Source organism: Diadema antillarum, unplaced genomic scaffold (genome assembly GCF_040938485.1).
Source record: "Diadema antillarum isolate AM-2024a unplaced genomic scaffold, OU_Dant_1.0 seq00000823_RagTag, whole genome shotgun sequence".
Taxonomy (NCBI): domain Eukaryota; kingdom Metazoa; phylum Echinodermata; class Echinoidea; order Diadematoida; family Diadematidae; genus Diadema; species Diadema antillarum.
This window is the reverse complement of record NW_027271700.1, coordinates 71,681-86,468: the sequence shown is the minus strand read 5'-3', so window position 1 is coordinate 86,468 and position 14,788 is coordinate 71,681. Positions and strand designations below refer to the sequence as shown.

General features: G+C 37.6%; 1 protein-coding gene and 1 non-coding gene across 2 annotated transcripts in view; one reads left to right on the top strand and one right to left on the bottom strand.

Moving 5' to 3' along the window:
- Positions 1-14,788, bottom strand: part of LOC139739979 (uridylate-specific endoribonuclease-like) — a 95,221-nt gene that overhangs the window by 9,792 nt on the left and 70,641 nt on the right. The window lies entirely within an intron of this gene.
- Positions 1,936-2,006, top strand: Trnag-gcc (transfer RNA glycine (anticodon GCC)). Its single transcript has one exon. It is a non-coding gene; the product is annotated as a tRNA-Gly (tRNA).

The following is a 14,788-nucleotide window of genomic DNA, read 5'->3' as shown; positions in this document are numbered from 1 at the left end:
CTACCAGTGTATGAAAAGTTTTATCGCAAAACGATTAATTACCTCCATTCTTGTCGAGTTTGAAATATTTGCGATTAAAGCTGCTAAAAAACAAAGAAAACAAAAAGAAAATGTGGGTCATCATAAACTTCAAGAATATCACTTGTTATGTTACATATGTCGGATATCACTGAAAGGCTTTACCTTGCTCTATCTGATGGAGGCCTTTACTTTAAAATGTTTAAAAGTGTCCCTTAACTCGTTTTGTAATCATACTCGTCATGTTATAATAATATGTATTCATGTGTTGTACAATGCCCCACCTATCAAGTATCATGACTGTATAATAAGCATGTACCGTGTATGCATGCATGCACGTTTTCATTATCTAAACAAATGATGTCAATTGTTTAGACCCTAATGGAAGACTACTTTAAGAGATTGGGGCTTCCACTGTGCTGACATGTGATTCTCACAGGTCCGTCCTAGGTATAAACATCTTCCACTCCCCCTTCCTTGCTTTAAGGGAAACGTAACAGGTGTTCAATCTCTTATCATTATCCCACATCATTGTTTGTTTGGATTATGCAAGGTAAAGATGGGTCCACGTCCGTTGTAGGAGAATAGAGCACGTAGGTCCTACTCCAAGTCATCGTGCTGTGAAGGGCACAAGATTGGGCTTGCAACTATAGAAAAATAAAGTCGACATTTTGAGATTTTAATTTTCACAGATGAAAGAGACATCTTACGAATCATTACCTACAATGTTTCGTCATCATGTAATACCTATCAATGCCCATAATTAAATAAGCTTGTTGGTTCCAACAAGCTTTTATTAATATTTCGGATAATGACTCATTTTTTCTCTCTTATTGAGGCTGCTGCTGGAATAATTTGTAACCCTTATCTAAATCTGTCATTAAAATCATAGAGGCATATCTTAATATGTGGCACATTTCGGACAGAGAACAAAAATTTTACGTTATTACAATTAGTGCTCCTGATTGAAGTCACGGAAAGCGTAATGTCTGTTAACTTTATTGCAGGCTCCTAAGAAATTCTTTACTAGTCTCTTGTTTGTAGCCTTGTTCATGTACATGACACAATCCGAAGAATGGTCTTCTTTCAAAGAAACGCAGGACTAGCATAATTAAATGCCAGTCGTGCCATATGGCATGACCGCGACCTGATGTGATAGAGCGCCATCTAATGGTAGGGAATGAAAACGTGACATGTGTCGAAAGATTGCGATGAGAAATTTGCTGGCAAGGGATTAATTTTTGTATGAAAAAAAAATCCATCCAGAAAACAAAACAAAACAAAATATTTAATGTCATCACATTCATACAACTTTGTAGCAAATTACAGTGTTATACCTTTAACCCAGAGTTCATAGACCAATTCAACTCTTCATAATATGCAACGGCGTAAACCTGTGTGCCACACTTCTGCGACAGCAACTTAGGTAATAAATGCTTTGGGAAAATATTCTTCTTTTCAATTCTTGTAACTTCTGACAAGTATTTGTTAGCCAGAACATGTAATGAGCAAAGTTGTAGAGAAGATGACAAGCTTTACTTTGATGTAGATTGCATGGCAAATCTATGATTATTTTTTCTTTCAATTAGTGACCAATAGCTACATTATTGTAGAGGCATGACATTTGCACACAGAACAGTGGCCGAAAGAAAACTTAGAATTTACTCGCAAATCCGGTGTACACAACTTCAGTCTATCACCACATAAAATGCAACCATACTGACTGTGGATTGTGAACAAGAAAGGAATCGTGGGAAGTTTTTTCATTGTATTGTGGCATTTGGCGATCTATCCATCGGTTTGGGCGGGTTTGTACGTTTGAACAATGAATATGTCAAGATGACACGCCGTCAGCTGCCGAGTCGGGCATGCCAACATGGCAGATAAAGAGTTAATCTCACACCTCGCCAGCCGCAAGCATTGGTGGTTCAGTGGTAGAATGCTCGCCTGCCACGCGGGCGACCCGGGTTCGATTCCCGGCCAATGCACACTGTTTTGCTTCTACTTCCAACTGTTATTTATTTATTAATTTTCGTTCTTTCTTTCATTGTTTTGGTTTTCCTCTTTGAATTCATCTATTCAGTATATAATCAATATACACGGAATTCTTTATGTTACTTAGCAATGTACATATGTTATCTTCATCTGTATATGATACGTTTTGCTATTTAATGTACATAATAATAATTATATTATGTTCATCAATATCATTCAGGGCTCCGTGGAAGACAACTACTTATTGGTGAATGAGCTACCCTGACAAAAGATTAGAATTAATAATTAATAATAATAATGATAATAATAATAATAACAATAATTTACCATTTTCATCTGTTGGTGTTACATGTTAAATCATTTAATCAGCATACACAGATAGGAGTCAATATGTTACTATTTTGATCACTAAGGTTTTCACGTTGAACAGGAACTTTCATTAAGAATATGATCATATTATGCATTGTACTGAACAATGCAATGAGTTATAACTAGGATTAAACTTACACCGTGCTTTTAAATCTTTTAAATCAAAACCAATATTGTGAAAGGGTGAAGGGAAGGATCATCATTGAATACTGCCCTTTTGAGTTTTGCGGACTTGTTCTTGAAATTATTAAGGTTCATAGATGCCAAGTTCAAAAAAATTTTATGAGTGAGATTTTCATGACTCGGCATCTCGGCGCTCACGCATGTGCGTGAGCGAGGGAGCGAAGTAACTGAGCGAGGGGAGGGTGTGTCCGTCCTCCCACATTTGGGAGCTTTTTTTCAATTTTTGGCAAGATGGTGCATACTAAAGTGACCATTTTTTACTTATTTTGAAAGACAAAAGGGAAATTTGCCTTCAATTGCAACTCTTACTTTAATCTTTTAAGCCATGCTCCCAATGCTTGAGAAAAATGAGTGTCATGCGTGAGATCGTGAGACAGACCCTAAATGCTTGAGTCTCACTCACAATACGTGAGACTTGGTAGCTCTGAAGGTTGCTTCCTCTATGGACTCTTTGCTTTAAAAGGAAAATTTCACACAAAGAACGAAAATATTTCAAACACACAATCCACTCAAGAGAAGAGAATGGTCTCGATAGTGCCCAGAGAGGGCGTTATTCATGAAGCTGTTCATGTAGCACAGAGGTGCCTATTACTCAGTACATAATTATGAGTGTCAATGGTAAACAAATCAATCTTTGCGCTCTGAGAAACGTCACTCTGAGAAAGTGTTACTGAAGCTGAATGTAGGTTGTAAATTTTCAGACTCTCGTAATATCGTCAGATTACCACTGTAGATATTTGAGAATTTAATGAAACAACATCTATCACATTTGCTGTTACATAAATTGAGACTGACATAATTTCTCACGATTATGTTTTATACGCTGAAGATTACGATTTGTATTCATCCATTTATCATCACCATAATGTTGTTATTACTTTTTATTTGTCATGGTCTCAATTAAGGCTTGCCCATTCCGTTTGTTGTTTGTTTTTCGCAACTCATAGAAGTCATGAAAGCTGATTGTGTCAAGTTCGAATAGCTTCCTTTCGTAAAGCCCTACCTGTAATACCTTATTATACATCTCTCATTATTGCCCGAAAAGAGGGTAGGGATTTGCTAAAGAGATTACACCACGGACTCGCACGCACGCGCACCACGCCCACGCATCAACCACCCTGCCCGAGTCTCGCGTGAGAATTTCAACTTTCAAAAGGTTACTGGCCGGTGGGTGGCAGGCCAGCAACACCACACGTGCTGGAGTTTTAAACTATTTACGTCGATTCGAGGCGCCATCGTAGGTTTTTTTTTTCCTCCGAGTTCAATGACAGCAAATTGACATGGCGCATTCCATGGCCATAACACATCTCACACCTGGGCATTGAAACCGCTGGAATACATGACCTCTATCGTGTTCGTGCGCGAGAAGGTTGGCTGTGACCCAACAAAGAAGGATGGGACAAGAAGGAATTAAGAGACAAAAAAAAAAAAAAAAATCGACGACACCAGTGAGAATAAGACAGAACGAAGCGCAAACTCAGATGAGAGCATATGTTTTATATGTTAATGTGAAAATTTGTGTTTTTCATATTGGTTCTTTTTTACTAGTGGAGCAATAAAACTTATTGAAACAAAGCAAACAAAAACACAAAACACCAAAGACACTGATCCAGGAGAGATATATATCATATGGATACAGAATGAGAGATTGATAATGGAGATAGAGATGAATAATATAATAAAGATAAACATATAAAAAGCTATATCTCTCTCTCCCCCCCCCCCCCCCCCGAGAGAGAGAGAGATGGAGAAAGAGAGAGGAAGAAGCCAAAAAAAAAGGGGAAAAAAAGGAAAAGCAGGGAGAGAAAGGAAGCTCGGGAAATGAAAATGTGGACGAGTATGGAACAATACACACACACACACACACACACACACACACACACACACACACACAAGTGTGCCCTTGTACAGTCTCCGGGCGGGCGGATCAAAGACCATTATTCTGGTCTAACTATAAAGTCTATCGTATCTATTGGAAGAATTCATTGCGGGAAAAAAACCCCAATGAACCTATCTATTCTTGGATACATACAGAACTTCAGGGGGAAAAAATAGAAAATTGCGATTCTAGGGAATAAGGCCACGAATATGAGGGATGTTTTGATGCTGAGATGCAATGAAATTTTGTTATTTTTTCGGCTCTACATGATGTTACAAGAGCATCTGTTACATAATTTATGTTTAATTACATTTCATGTCAATACTTGCGATTGCCAAAGACTAAGATTTTCTTTTACGTTCAGTTCAATTCAATTCAATTCAATTCATTTCAATTCAATTCAATTCAATTCAATTCAATTCAAATCTTATTTCATTTTTCGAAAAGAACATAGACATTTCACTTTCCTTGGTAACAGAGAATAAGGGTACATAAGCAAAACAAAGTAAACTGAGAAGAATATAATTGTTGAACCTTGTAGTAATGATAGACCTACGTTGTCATGGAAACTGACGTGATAAAGACGAAATAACAATAAGCAAAAAAATGGAGGGACCCACTAAAAAGATAAAGCTTGTAGAATGTGGGCCCCTCAGGTTAAACGTTAAATGTAAAGGAAATTCAGCAAAAATTTAGTGGCAAAACAAGAAATATAATTTATTTGGGTTTTTTCATTTTCTCTCGGTTTAGGTGGACCCTGCTCTGAAGAGCATGTTTTATTTTGGTTCCTCGAAATCACTGCTTTCTGCTTAATATAAATGAGGGAGAAAAGTTCATTTATTTAGCTGTTTCTGTTGGTTGTTTTTTTTTTTCTCTCTGTGAGTGCAAATATATCTTTTTGTTTATGGAGTATTGATATTTGTCATCGAGTTGAACGGATGATAATATTACGTCATGTGTCAACGACCTCTTTTGACAGCCTTCACTGCGCATCAAAAATATTATGTGTTAGATAAGCGCGAATAAGTTTTTTTTTTTTTTATCTTAATCAAAATTAACAGCAACAACGCCAAAAAAAAAAAAAAAGTCGTATCCCCCTCTACAACAGATTACTGACGAGTCCAATACCGTATTGTCGTTATTGTCAACTCAACAAAACGCTCGCAGTGACGGGCGTGCTGAGTTTCCGGGTAAGCGAACAAAACACAAGGTCATCTCTAAAATACTTTTTTTTCGGTACCTCGGTATGATCGAAGCACTGCCGAGAGCTCGCGTTGAAAGCAATTTATCGAATCGAGAACAGAATATGTTTTCTACAGTAACAGATAGATAATGATATCCACTATGGATAACAATAATGCGTTCCTGGAAGAGACTGATTCACTCGCTGAAAATGACCAATAATTTCGTTTCTCACAATTTCCACCAGAGGTATAATGTGTCGTCATCTTTGCTCTAACCGGAATAATTACGTTGTTGTTGTTTTTATCAGCGAGCAACTTTCACATAGTCATCTAGTGTACGCCAAATCTGTATTCCTGGCTTTGCCCAATTTCTGTTTCGTTGAGGAAACTTCTCTCTTCTAAATAGTAATAATCAACCCATGTGATTATTCAAATCTAAAATAACATCTTGGCATATATAGCTCGCGTATTCTTTTATTTCATACTGCACTTGTACGTCATTATCGATGCACAGTACACACACACACGTACACTCACATATGACGAACAAATAGAATTTGTCAGATTGCACTATCTGGTAGGATTGCAATGATAGTAGGTCAAACATTATTTTTGTATCACCGATCAACGTGTTAGTTCTCGATTAAGATCTCACCAGCAAACTAGGTATTTAACACGTTTATATGTTTCAAAGATGATTTCAATAATCTCATCATCATCATTATATGAATTGCATATCATTTTATGGCATTGCTAATGATAAAAGAGGAAGACATCAACAGTATGAAATCATGTTTGATTTTCAATTAAGTTTCCAAATAAAAAGATAAGTTGTCAGAGTTGGATGAAGTACAAGGCCTATTTAATTTCCGCGCACATTGTTTTCGTAGTCCGTATAAATTCATCAAAAAAAAAGCTACGAGTAGTTCGAGATACGATGCATCTATCTATTCTAAAAACAAGGTGCCAGTGCCAACTTCTGCACGTCGTCTCATTTGGATGTTTGTATTTTCGAATAATTCTGTATCTCCTATATTTATGAGGTGATGCGGAAACCCACGAGGGTAGCAACCAAAAAGAAAAAAAATCTCTTTGGGTAGCAACGCACAGTAGCGCGCTAGGTTGTGAGTCACAACCGCCGTTACTTTAGAGCGTTTTTCCCGCACACAGAAGGTTCGTTCGCGCGAAAATGATTGACTTGGGAAACAGCCCCTGACTATTTGGGTAAACAAGATCGGGGAACAAACAAACGTATTAGACTGAGAAAAAACGAAAAACATTCAGCAAAGCTAAATTTGTCAGCGGGAGAGGTTGCCCACTTCAAGGACTAATTGCTGACGCGTCCACTGACCCCGTATTTTGATCTCCAAGTGGGGAAAATGAAAAGCAACAACAAAGATCTATACTAATTATGTGATGTGAGGTAAGAAAACACGTTCAAATTTCTTGGTTAATGGTGACGTAGCATTATTGCAATTTCGTCGCGTGCAAGTTTGAGTGTGTGTTTTTCAACAGCGAGGGAGAGAGGAGGGGAGAGAGAAGTCCCTTGACCCCTCTCGTTTCGGGCTAAGTGGAATTAAATGACTCCGGAGGGTCGGGTCAATGACCGCTGCGTATGAGGAAACGTTGGTCAAGTTCGGCATTGCTCTCAAGCCAAAAATTGACTGACCACCTTCCAGGAATTCAAACTTGAGATGGACTTCTCCACAACTCCCTACCCCCCCCCCCCCCCCCCCTCATTCTCGATATTTCTCGGGAACATTGTATAGCAATCGAAGGGAATAAGAGCCATAGACCTAGCGGTCATTCCACCGAGAACGTTTTTCAAGTTTGTTTATGGCATGAACGTTGTATTACGTCATAAATACATATTATCAGTATCAACCGGTAACTGTTTAAAGGGCCCCTGAAATCGAAATGCATGTTGATTTATGTTGATTTATGATACTCTCAACATCAATTTTGCTGTGAAACGAATATCTAGAAACATTCCATATATTTTCAACGATTTTTTTCTTCTATTTCTTTAGATTACTTGAGAACGCCCACAAGAAATCCTTCCAAACCAATATTCTTGAGATGACCTCATCTGTCAATCATTGCTGAAGTACTGAAATGTTTAACAAAAGACATTGGAATGCACCTTCATCTCTACTCAGCATAACTTGCATGTTTCTGTGATATTAATGTGACTAACAAAAGACATGGCGAGGGAACATGCAAGTTATGCTGAGTCGAGGGGAAGTGCATTCCAATGTCTTTTTTTAAACATTTCAGTACTTAACCAATGATTGACAGGTGAGGTCATCTGAGGAATATTGGTTTGGAAGGATTTTTTGTGGGCGTTCCTCAGTAATCTGAAGAAAAATAGACGGAAAAATCGCTAAAAATATATGGAATGTTTCTAGATATTCGTTTCACCGCAAAAGTGATGTTGAGGGTACCATAAATCAACGCAAATCAACATGCATTTGGAATTCAGGGGCCCTTTAATGCGATATCGCAGTGATATTCTGGTATATGCAATAAACTCAAATTGCTATCATCAATGTCCGTGCGAACACATTTTCTTTCAAAAGCAAAGAAAAGAAAAATAATTTCCATCAATGCTTACCTCTAGTTAATCAAAAACAAACACTATCAGGCTGTTATATTTCACAGATAAAAGGGACAATCGCGTGCGTGCACACACACACACACACACACACACACACACACACACACACACATGCATACAAACATGCACACTATGAATGTACATTGTAGTTCTGCTTCATATCCCAAAAGGGGTTTTTAACCTAAAATTTCTGATTGGTCGAATGGAAACGTAAATAAGCCTAAATATGATGCAGCTGCACACTGATAGTGTCCCGAGTAGATTAACCTACATAATCATTGATATAAAGTCCATCTTAATTACGAGGCGAGCATAATGAAAATTTAATGGGTAACACGTGATCAACGTCTAGAAAAAAAAAGAAGAAAGATAAATACAATTTTTCTATACATGTAGTTGCAATTTATCTCGTGCAGTCTTCTATTTTCTCTGCGCACCTCGTACGATTGTTATATCATAGTTCAGAGGTTTCAACGCCAAATATTATTCGTAATAGTGTCCTCAACATGTTCGCAGAAAAACCGTAGTTATTGTACACGACATAGCCAAGGAGGTGACTGCCCCCGCCCGCGTTACTACACGTGATATCGTAGTCGTTTTAGCAGACTCTGTGTAACCATCCCCTCTAGCCACCCCCCCCCCCAAATAATAAATAAATAAAGCCGGTGGGTTTTTTCCCAAAGGACGTATCGTTTAACAGAGAAAATGCTATTGGAATACATGTATAGCCAATGTCATGAAGAATTGTCTTCGAGAATATGTAATACATGAATTCGATAGGTGATGACAGGTGAGTTTTTATGTATAGACTACAGTTCTTCAAGCTTGGATGCTCGCACAGAGGCTGAGGCTGCCATCGATTTACAAGTGCCGTTTACACCTTTCGCATGACCAAATACAAGTTCGTCGCAATGAAAAGAAAAAAAAATGACAAAAGAAGGGTTGCATAAATATATTCTGAAGAAATAAAAGGCCATGACGCAGAGTTCATGGACCGCTGTGTCTCTTTGTGTGTTTGCAAGAGAAATAAACTAGTATTTGACTCTTTGAAAGGGTGAAAAAATACGATATTTGCTGAGGAAAATGGAAGGGCACAAAGGACGGGCGTGATCATTATGCGGCGCTCGCCGTCGCCAGATGTCAATGTGCGCAATAACGCCAAAAATATCCACGCATCAGATCGATAATTGTATCATTTTTATCTCTCTCCCTCTCTCTCTCTCTCTCTCTCTCTCTCTCCGCCTCTTTCGCATTCACAGATGTTTCCCTCTTTTACATAATCAAATCCAAATTAGAAATGAACATCCTTACTCATCGCGAAGGAATCTCCCGTATTATGACTTCGTAACCGGTGACAGACGGTTTTGTGGTAAAATAATACTGTCCTCAATGCTGAACCTCAAATTTCTGAGAAACCTGTTAGAGCAACTCCTCTGGAGACGACAGAATTAACTAAATTGTGGATCTTCTGCTTTGGCTGTCTGTCAGGAGGGAATGTCATTAACGGTGAGCAGTGGCAGCTCGCGACCTCAAGTAAACTTGAACAACGAAAGTGCCGCTTGCACGAGAAGAAGTTTTCTCTTGTGGCCCCATCTATAACCCACCCCTACACGGACGTCTTCTCTTGTTTTGTCTTCTTTCCTCATCTCTTTTTCTCTTTCGTTCTTCCTTTCTCTTCAGTTTCCCTTCTTTTCTAAACCTGTCTGTTTTTTTTTAATCTTCTTGCCTTTTCTTCTCATTGTACTTGCTTTTCTTTTCTCTTTACGCTTGACTTTTTTATTCTCTTTATGCCCATCTCTTGTTATTTCTTTTCTTTCTCCTCTTTTCTCATTATCATCCGCTGTCTCTTTTCTCCCATCTTCTACCTCCTTCTCTCATATTCTCTCTCTCCTTTCCTCGCTCCTCTGCGCTTCTCTCTTCTTCTTCCTTTTTATGCGTCTTCAATCTGCAGCCTGTCACTCTTTTCAATGCGCGTATAAAATATTTGTAACTGCTAATATAGGCTGTCTGTCGCGCAGCAAATCTCTTTCTTGATCTTCATTCCATTATTTGCCCTCTCTACCGAAAGAAAGATGGGGGAGGGGATAAACTGACGGATAAGATAAACAAGAGATAAATAAAAATATATGACACAAATAGATTCAAAGCACCGGATGAGAAAGTTGACATTTGTAAGAGTCGGGTAAGAGGGAAATACAAAAGCTGGAAATAGCAATAACGAACCAGCAGTAAGACAGATCCCCAATGTTAAAGAAATTGTTTACCATGGGAGCAGTAATATAAAAATGTTCGAGTTGTCACATTATTTTGTGTATGCATAATGTATGTGTAAGTCACTTGTATTACAAAGCATCCTACCATATGAAAGTTTCGCAATAAAACCTAACATTTTACGGGATACCACTATTTTTCCCATTGAACAATATAGCATACTGTAGACGGTTTGATTTGAAAACAATGTTGTTATAACTTTTGTTCACATTTTGTATATCTAACAATACTTAATATTTCATTATACTAATAGATTTTTTTTTTTACATTGGTTGTTTCTATCCCAAACACACATTTTAGAACTATTTTGGAGCACTGAAGATGAGTTTTTGTTTCATCTGCAAATGGTAAATAATGCCTTTAACATACGATGTAATTAACTACGAGTACTTTTGCGATATCCCTGTATATTGATAATGCATCGTCTTCCTTTCACCTGAACTTAAATCTTACTACTAAATTAAAGGCTGTTCAATTTTCAGTAACAGCGCCCTCTAAAGGTGGCTAAATCAACTTGCCGCATTGTTATTTAATTTCTGCTCGTACTTCCTCTTTCATGCAGAAATAATGTGCCAATGAATGGTGACACCTAATAAAAGTACATCCCTCCCTACTTTTTTTTTTCTTTTGCTGATAGCGATCTCTAGATGTAGAGTGCTATTATTTGACCTCTGCTCTACTTTCTGCTTTATTGTTGTTACATGAAATTGTTGTTGTGAGTCAAGTGTTATTTTGATGACGGCGAATGGAGCATAATACAGAATTTACACCAAGATAGTATCGAAACCATTTGTTAAAGACAGAAACGTATCGACAGACGAACGTTTTTCGCACAGTTCGTTTGCTGTCAAAACCGTGGGCAGAAAAGTTCGACGCACTCTTTCCATGCACTTGTCACTGGCAATGACCGACATAGATATCACAAGTGGGCCGTGTGTGCGGTTCGAGCCCGGGTTGGGGAAATACAAAGGTACTCTCATTTGATATTTCTTTTCTCATATAGAGACATCTTAACTAACACCAGAAGACTTTGATATGTGAAATGGTTCGACTACAATCATACCAATAAAAGTTGATGATTTTATGAAAACAATTCATCACATCATCGGCTGTTAACAATATCATAAAACTGCCATGCAAACAATTTCCATCGAATTGTGGTGACACAGTAACCGAGGTTGTAATAGCAGTTGAACCTTCATTTTTTTATTTATTATTATTTTTTTTTGGGGGGGGGAGGGGCAAACGGTACTCGTCATCATAACATTCCCGCTGAGATGGATATGTAACTCGGAAGGAGTCTGGGGGGGGGGGGGGGGGGGTTAGGTTTATGTGACTGCGGTCAAGGGTTTGTTCGTATGCCACGAGGTCCTAACAGGGAAACCACCCCGCTGTTACAAAACTAATGGCGTCACACTGGGCAGCGCGTGGAAGAAACCCGTATCGGTTTACGACTGACAGTCGTCGAGTCGCCATCCGCGAAACCGCGGGGGGGGGGGGGGGGGGGGGGGGGAGGTTTGCAAGGTAAAGGAAGGCGTTAGGGCGTTTTCACCTTATCGCATAATTTTTAGGCAGTCATTTTCTTGCAGGTGTGCTGTTTTTGTTATTGCTGCTGATTCCTTTATTCCATATGTACGTTGATTTGCTCAGCAGCAAGAATTACCTTGTTAAGCGTGTACTCTCTTTAGGTCTCCCATTCTGCTTGCTCACCTTCTTCTCCTTCTCCTTCTGTTTCTTGTTCATCATCATATTCATCATCACCATCATTATAATCATCATCATCCCCATCATATCGTCACAATCATGCAAGCAAGGTCCAGAATAAGAAAAATAGTCCGGAAAGATAATATATCATTGGTATGCTGGTGAAATAATTTTCTTGCCAACACTAATATCCCCTGCTATAACATTTGTTTTTATTTTTTTTACCCTATTATTAAGAGTCACTGAAAGTCAATACGATATGAAAGGTTGCATATTGACACTATTATATACACGTATAGGCATATATTCATTAGTAATATATTTGTATGATTCATATCCATGAATGAATTATATATATATATATATATATATATATATATATATATATACATATTTATTTATTTGTAATAGGGGGCCTACATATTTGTATGATTCATAGAAATGAATGAATATATATACATTTAACATATGAATCATATACCAACAAAAATGATAAATGGGGTTATATGTCCTAAATAAAGTTCATGAAGGTGTCAGTAACTCTTCGGTCGTCAACCCACCATCGTCTGTATGGCAAATACAAACATACACACAAAAAAAACCCCACACACACACAAACTTAAAACAAAACAAAACAAAACAAAAACAATGTGATTGTTTTCTTTTCGTATAGATAAAAATCCCTTCGAGGATAAAAGTAACCGTCCGTCGTCGGCAGGAGTGGACAAGCTATTTTCCCTTTAAAAAGGTTTTTTTTGTGAGGGATGAAATCCTTTCTTCATCTAAAGTTGCAAAAAATCCACCCCTACATACAAAAACAAAAGTAAAAATAAACAACATCAGAAATGAAGGGAAAAGAAACAGAAAGAGGAAAAAAAAATCTGAGAGTTCAGTGACCTCTTCCTCTTCTGTGACAGAGGAAAAGGGTCCGAGAGCGAGGAACAGTAACAAAGGTTAGATTCCCACGGAGTGTAGGAGGATGTACATGACGGCTTGCGTTGCTAAGAAAAGAAAAAGAAAAAATAATAATATAATGTAAAATGTCCTTTGGAGCTCTTCTCCATTACACCGTATTAAGGAAGGAATTCACGGAAGTCTGTTCTCTTCTTCTTTTCTTTGTTATTTTTCGTACGTACACGGAGAATTGGCGTTTACGATATACAGCGTGTGCGTATATTTGAGTTGAAATGTGACCACCCTCCTTTCGATTCGAGAGACGGAAATGAGAAATTACGACAGGCGACAATAATTCCGACCCTCCTTACATTATCGCTCTCGTATCTGACTCATCATGTTAGTGTGGGAAAGTAAAAATGTCAATTAGATCAATTTACATAATATCGGAGAGGGGCAGCCGTGTTAAATGTTTTGTATCCTTCCGGTAGTTTCTTCCCAGGAAGATCTAGTTTTCGGTAAAGTGGCAGAAAGGAGAAAGTTAAAGCATTATTCACTATTATTTTGCAAATGAAACAAGAACCCGACCTGAGTACATCAAAAAGTTGTAAAATGTGATGTAGGGATAGAAACAGCCAATGCAAAAATGATAATCAGTAGGGCCTATAATCAATGTAAAGCATTGTTAAAGGGATGGTACAGTATTGGTGGATATGAGAATTGGGCTTTTAACTTTTATCGAGATACCAAGAAAACACTTATGATATAGTACAGAGCATACCATCTTAAGAGGAATTCAAAGTTTATTTGATGAAAATCGGGTTTGGAATGACTGAAACATCCAAAAACAAAGTAAAACAAAGCGATCGTGGTAAAGTGTGGGTCCCACACTTTATTACAATCGCTCTTTTTTTTTTGGATATCTCAGCCATTTCAAAACCAATTTTCATCAAATAAACGTTGAATTCCTCATAGAATTACATGTTCTTTCATATTTCATAAGAGGTTTCTCATTATCTCACCAAAAAAAAAAAGAGAAAATGTTAGAAACCTGAAATTAGGTCTCAACCAAAACTATACGAGCCCTTTAAGTGTTCAAACTGTGAACAATAGTTATAATAGAATTGTCTCTGGAATAAATCGTCCATAGTCACGGTTTATTTAAGAAGGCTGTAAAACTTCACCTCCTTAAGCAGTATTCCCCAGGATAACATTCGGATTTCTTTATTGTATCATAATCAAATCTATATGAACATGTACGTGATGCATGATGCATGTATGTGTGCATACACATATCGATTTATTTATCTATCCATATTATGAATATGAGTATGTATATGTATGTATAGGATAGGTACATCATGTATATTATATGAGCATGTATATGAATGTATACGATGTGGCTTACCATTACTGCGCACATAAAATAAGCACGATATACTTTATTCCATGTCAGATAACCAAATGTAAAGGATACTTTGTATTCACACATGATTATTTTCATAGTGCATATTCGGTCATTACTCCGACAAAGGCAACTGAACGTGTTAACTTTAATATCATTATCATATTGTATTTATTACCATTTCTTTTATTGTAAAGTAGTTGGAGTGGTACACTACACTCTGTAACTTTCCCCCTTTCCCCCAGGCCTACCCTTCCCTATTTCTCTCT